The sequence below is a fragment of the Cygnus olor genome, chromosome 2 (genome assembly GCF_009769625.2).
Source record: "Cygnus olor isolate bCygOlo1 chromosome 2, bCygOlo1.pri.v2, whole genome shotgun sequence".
Lineage (NCBI taxonomy): Eukaryota > Metazoa > Chordata > Aves > Anseriformes > Anatidae > Cygnus > Cygnus olor.
This window is the reverse complement of record NC_049170.1, coordinates 143,858,998-143,865,748: the sequence shown is the minus strand read 5'-3', so window position 1 is coordinate 143,865,748 and position 6,751 is coordinate 143,858,998.

The window sequence follows — 6,751 nt, the reverse complement described above, 5'->3', positions numbered from 1 at the left end:
TTCTAATACTGTGTATTTCTAATTCAATTGGTATTTGATAAGGCCCAGTGTAAAACAGAAACTCTAAAAGAAATGAAACTTATCAAAAATATTGATTTAACATTTTCTCTTAACTGACTTTATGGAAATGTAATTAAGTAAGTTAAATGTTTTAACAAAAGTTCATGCACAGTGTTAATAAAAATATTTAAATTCAGATTTTACTTTTTTTTTCATTTGTGGATACTCAGTTATGTTTATTTTCAGCAGAGCTTGTAGCAAGTCTGCAAGGTTACATGAAATTGAAGAGCATTTGTTTCATTAAGTTATCTGGTTAAGGACTATACAGAGTATAACAGAAATAACAAGTTAGAGGTAAACTGATAAATTAAGCACATGGGCACACAGACATTAAGGACTGTGTAGCAATGGAAACAACAGAGAGGACCAGAACCTTTCAGCATCTGAGGGATGATCCTTAGAGAAGGAGCTCAGGTACTGCTTTTAAGTGTTAGCCTCAATTTGTCACTGATAAAAAGAGGGAAACAAGACTAGCATGAGTATTATGGGATATTTGAGAGGGCTTGTGGGACTGTGATAACTTATTACTGTCTGTTCAGAAGGGCCAAAGGCAGGTAAAAGGAATGACTCAGGTGTATCAGAGCAAAGAAGCATGGGAAAATGGGGGAGGGTGGGTAAAAGGGTTCATCATGTAAGCAGGCATCCAGTTACAGTGCTTGTCTGACTGCACCTATATCTGATCCATGCAGTCTATCCTTTTGTTACATCCCTAACTATTCTGTTGTGTGAAATCTCACTCTGTCCTATGTAAATGCTGTAATATGTGAGTATTACCAAATGAAAAAAAGCTACAAGTTTCAAGGGCTATAGCTCTGTGTGTCAGCAACTGTGTGTTTATCTTCCCAAGGGAATTTAAAACTGAATGTGTGTACATGTGTCATTCACCAGCAAACATCAAGTTGGACTAGCCAGCAAGCAAGAGACCTACAACTGGAACAGCAAAAGTTCTAAGCCAGTGTCTGGGTGTGAACTTTAGGTAGATTTGGGGTCTGTTCAAGGGATCTATGACTGCAATGGTGCAACATCAACATGAGGTGAGTATGCAAGAACATGGCTATGTGGTAAGGAACATCAAGATGAAATAGCCTGTGAATATGGGAAACCTGCATGCACAGACCAATGTTTGGCCATGGGTATTTGTATACTGATATGCAATATGTGATTCTGTGAGCATGTGTGTGATTCACATGTCAGTCCTAATCAGCTGGAGAGGAGGAGCAGGACTGGGCTATTTTATGAGTGCTGTTGGTGTTTGTGGGGCTGCTGCTAAGGCAAGACTGTCTTTGGTAGTCTATGGTAGTCTGCTATGTTAGTGTCATGCACGTGTGTGTGTGTGTGTATGTACAACTCTAAGACATGGGCCCAGCCTCACTACCAGCCAAACCTATAAGTGGGAACAGCAGCAGCATCTGTGGGAGTGGGAGCCCCTGGCTTCACAGGCTACACCCAGCTGGGCTTCAGCAGCTGCAGAGGAGGAGCCCTGACTCCTGGAGTCCACTGAGTTTGGTGAATCCCCTCATATCCTTAACAAATGCCAAACTTGTCTTCATCAAATTTACAAATGCTGCAAATTACATTATCATAGATAAACTGGATGGAAATGAGGTGAAAACATCAGGAACACATGAAAGGACAAGATAATTTCAACATTTCATTTTATCTTTTTATATTTTGCAATAGCATTTCTTGTCTTTTATCTAGAAGGAAAAAAAAAATAAAACACACCTCAAATATGGAAGCACTGAACTCCCATAAAAGAGAAAGAGGAAAGAAAAATTGCATTCTAAATGGATGGAGAAGGTCAAAAAAAAAAAAAAAAAAAAAAAAAGAGGACGAGGACTCACAGTAGAAGAATTAACATTTTGTGCAAGACAGTATGGTTGCTTTTATGTGCTCCTGAGAGACCATGCAAGAGTTTTGTTCTGTATATATCTTAACATACACTCAGGAAAGTTGACTTTAATCATATCTTTGATTCTTTCAGTACTTGTTATAGAATTTCTTCAATTGAGATTATTCCATTTTTCTTCCATATACATTTCATGATGAAGACAGCAAGTAACTGCCTCTGAAAATAGGTTCTAGGAATCACTGTAGCAAATGCAATGTTGTTTCTACCCCAGGCAATAGACACTGAGTATAAGAAGCAGTTATATAAAGAGCATGAAGAATGATGAAGAGCATGAAGAGCATGAAGAAAGAGCTTGGAAAAAAAAATAAATTAAGCCCTTGATCTGGCTGAAAGTAAAGGAAAAAAGTCTGTATATATGAGAAAGTAATACTAAAAACTGTAGGATGATGCCTTTCTTTGAAAGCACCATTTAACCCTCATTCCAAGCTTACGTTATCCTTTCTTTTTCTCTCAGCCCTAAGTATTTTTGTTGACCCTTGGAAGAGACCCAACTATTGCCTGAAGTAAGCATTTCTCACAGCCCAGTTCTCTTCTACTGCACCAAGGATGCTGCAAGTCTTTCATGATGTAGATCTCTGTTAGTAGAGGGCCCAGCTGATGGTATTCATCAACTCCCCAGTGAAATCTGCTCCAGCAGAAAAATTATAAAAGAAGACAGAGAGATGGAGAGAGATAGAGAGAGGCACTGACAGTGGAAATAAAAGAAGGAAAATTCCCCCTAGGTGTCCTATCTGGAAGAGGAGCAAAATAGTCCTGGATGAGCATTCATTGCTGGGAGCTCTCACCAGTGCAGCAGGTGTCAGCAATAAAGAAGATGAAGATGATGATGTTTTAATGTTATGTTAAAGAGCATTTTATGTTATAAAGAAGAGCACCAAGTCTCTATTGGATGTGACTCTTCAAAACGTTATTAGTACCGATTGAGGTATGTTAATCAGAAGTAAAATTGCACACTAATTGGCTGTTAAATTCCTGTTCACAATATTATTAGATAATATTTATCACATATTCAAATTACTATTACCACTCAGTTAAGAATTATGCTTTGTTGTCTTTAATATAAACCAAAGTTCACAAAACAAGTCCAGGAAAGGAAGCCAGACAACAGTCAACTCTAAGTTGATAGAGTCAGCTCTGAGATTAGTGATACATACTTTCATGCAAACACACCACAACCACAAAATCTGCTTGTATGGGTGCATAAGAATAAGAAAAGCAACCATACAATATGGGAACTACAGCATGAGCACTCAAAACCAAACACATTAACTCAGAGAAAATGGAAAATACTGCCTAAATAATAATAAGAAAGGTTACAGAGCTGCAGATAGTAGACCACTAAGATTAATAAAGACAAGGCACCAAGTTACCAAAGAAAAATTGCTTCCCTCTCCACAGGTGGGATGGGGAAGAGAACTGGGAAAGTAAAAGTGTGAGAACTCAGGTTGAGATAAGGACAGTTTACTAGGTAAAGCAAAAGCTGTGCACGCAAGCCGAGCAAAACTAGGAATTCATTCGCTACTTCCCGTTGTCAGGCAGGTGTTCAGCCACTCCCAGGAAAGCAAGGCTCACCATGTGTAGCAACTTCTTGGGAAGACAAATGTCATGACTCCCAAAGTCCCTCCTTCCTCCTTTTTTGTCCCAGCTTTTATTGCTGAGCATGAGACCATATGGCATGGGACATCCCTTTGGTCAGCCTGGATCAGCTATCCTGGCTGTGTCCCCTCCCAGCTCCTGGTTCACCCCCAAGCCTTCTCCCTGGCCAGGCAGCACGAGAAGCAGAAAATTCCTTGACTCTGTGTGAGCAATGCTCTGCAACAACTAAAAACGTCAGTGTGTTATTGCTACTATTTTCATCAAAAATCCCAAACACAGCATTGTGTGAGCCTCTACAAAGAAAATTAACCCTGTTCCAGCCAAAACCACGACACTTTCTCTAAGATTTGTGCTGTATGTCTTTTAGAACCATACTTTATTTTTTTAAACACTCTACATGCAATGTATTTTTTTCCCTCAAGATAGTTCACATCATTAAACGTTTATATTACTGTTTCCATTTTTGAAATCCATGAACCTGAAGAGGCAGATGGCTAAATGGTTTGCAGATGGTTGAAAATGATAAATAGCTGTGACAAGGTTAGTAATAGTACTTTTGTTCACTGTATTAGTGCAATCTGTTTCTGCTTAGGAAGAAACCTGAACTATTAAGTGAACTTAAATTAACAAAATATTTTCCTCTACTTTTTGCTGTCATATTTCACAGTTTTGTTTTCAACATAATTTATGTTTACCTGTATTGAGTGCTATATTTTTATACACTATGTAGCTTTACAGCTATTAGCTGTCTCTAGGATGACACCTCCCATTTTATCTGTGTATATCATTGAAACTTTTTTCAGGCACATTTACAGGTTTTTCTATGTCCTTGAGTTTATAGTGTATAATCAGTAAAAAAAAAAAAAAAAAAAAAGAAATCCATATGCTTCCCAGATGCATAGTGCAAGTGCCCTGCAAAACTAACAGAAGGAAGTGCTTGTACTTGATTCACTTTAATATGTTCTACTCCCTTGATATGTCAGCTGGGATAATTGGGAACGGCAAGACCACAAGCTAAAAGAAGACTTATGTAATCATATTTTTAATTGTTTATTGGTCTTTTTCCCTTTCCCATCTTACTATGGGAAAGAAAGAAATAGCAGGTAACAAAATCACAGAAAGGTTAAGGTTGGAGGAGATCACTGGAGGTCATCTGCCTCTTCTCATGTCACTGCACACCACTGAAAAGAGCGTGGCTCCATCCTCTTTGCACCCTCCCTTCAGGTGTGATAAGATCCCTCCTGAACCTCCTCTTGCCTAGGCTGAATAGTCCTAGCTCTCTCATACTCAGATAACAAAGTATAATTAAGGAGGCAGAAAACTGTGGTGGTGGGCAGCTGAGCTCCACCATAACCACTCTCTCACTCCCAATCCTCAAAGGGAAAGGAGGAGAAAATACAATGAAAAGGGCTCAAGGGTTGAGATAAGGACAGGGAGATCACTCAACAATTACCGTCATAGGCAAAACAGACTCATCATAGGGAGATTAATAAAATTTATTACCTATTACTAACAAGCTTGTTAGTAATAGGTAATAAATTTTAGTAAACTAAAAACAAAACAAACAAACAAACAAACAAAAACAAAAAAAAAACACCTTACCCCCATCCACCCTCTTCTATGTCCTCCCCCAAGCTGCGCAGAGGAATGGGAAATGGGGGCATGGGGGCTGTGGTCAGTCCCTGATGCTTTGTCTCTGCCGTTCCTTCATGGTCACTCTCTGCCCCTGCTCCACACGGGGTCCCTCCCACAGGATGCCATCCTTCCCGAACTGAGCCTGCGGGGGCTGCCCACAGGCAGCAGCTCTTCAACAACTGCTCCCACATGGCTCCGTCCCACAGGGTCCATCCCCCAGGAGCAAACTGCTCCAGCACGGGTCCCCCACGGGCAGCAGCTCCCCCCGGACCCCCTGCTCCTGCGTGGGCTCCTCTCCACGGGCTGCAGCTCCGGCCCGGGGCCTGCTCCTGCGGGGGCTCTCCATGGGCCGCAGCCTCCTCCAGGCCACATCCACCTGCTCCACCGGGGGCTCCTCCATGGGCTGCAGGAGGACAGCCTGCTCCACCACGGGCCTCTGCACAGGCCGCAGGGGAACTGCTGCTGCATGCCTGGAGCACCTCCTGCCCTCCTTCTGCACTGACCCGGGTGTCTGCAGGGCTGGTTCTCACTCCTCTCTGTCCCAGCTGCTGTTGTGCGTCATTTTTTTTCCCTTTCTTAAATGTGCTCCCACAGAGGCGCAAACAACATTGCTTATTGGCTCAGCACTGGCCAGCTGTGGGTCCCTTTGGAGCCGGCTGAAACTGGCCCTTATCTAACATCGGGCAGCTTCTGGATTCTTCTCTTGTGCAGCCCCTTGCTACCAAAACCTTGCCACGTAAACCCAGTACAAACACAGATACAAGGTAAGGAAAAATTTGCCACAGAAATAAAAGAATGGGGAATCACTCTGATTTAGACCAATGGTTTGCCTGGTTCAGCCTCCTTCATTTAGCAGTAGCCAGTACCATTTATTTTCAGAATAAGATGGAAGAAAAACAAATGCTGCAGCCATTGACCTTCTCACCAATTCAGTGTGGCCTTAATTTCAATTATTATCCCCATTCCATTTCTGGGCAATTGATTTATTTTATTTTATTTTATTTTTCCTGGAATAATTTCTGAACAATCTGCTCATTTTTAAAAGGGAAAAATCCAGCCAATAATCGACATACAATGAATAGATTTTGTCCAGACACTGCTTGTTTGTTTGTTTGTTTGTTTGTTTTTCCTCCAATCTTTCATTTTAGCACAGTAATAGCCTTATCATTTTCAACATGGAATCTTATCTACTGTTATAGTCCATGCCAGAAGCTTTTTAAAACTCTGCAGAGGTCTTCACTACCTTCTTAGATTTTACAGAGTGTTTTTACATGCAGATTGGTGATAAATATTTCTAACGTCAGTTCTATTTAGGACCTGTCATTATAAACGCATTCCAGTGGTGCAATTTAAGCAACGATTTCTATTACATTTATTTGTCTTACCTAGTTCCAGTCAACTAATGTAGCTCTCATGTACTTTACAATAACAGATTTCCATGGGAGATTGTGGGTACTGTTTTAGCCTTCTCACACGTTCAGCTCTTATATGTTCATGTGCTTTCTTCAGACATATTTAACATTTACAATTTACTTTTCAACACCTTCC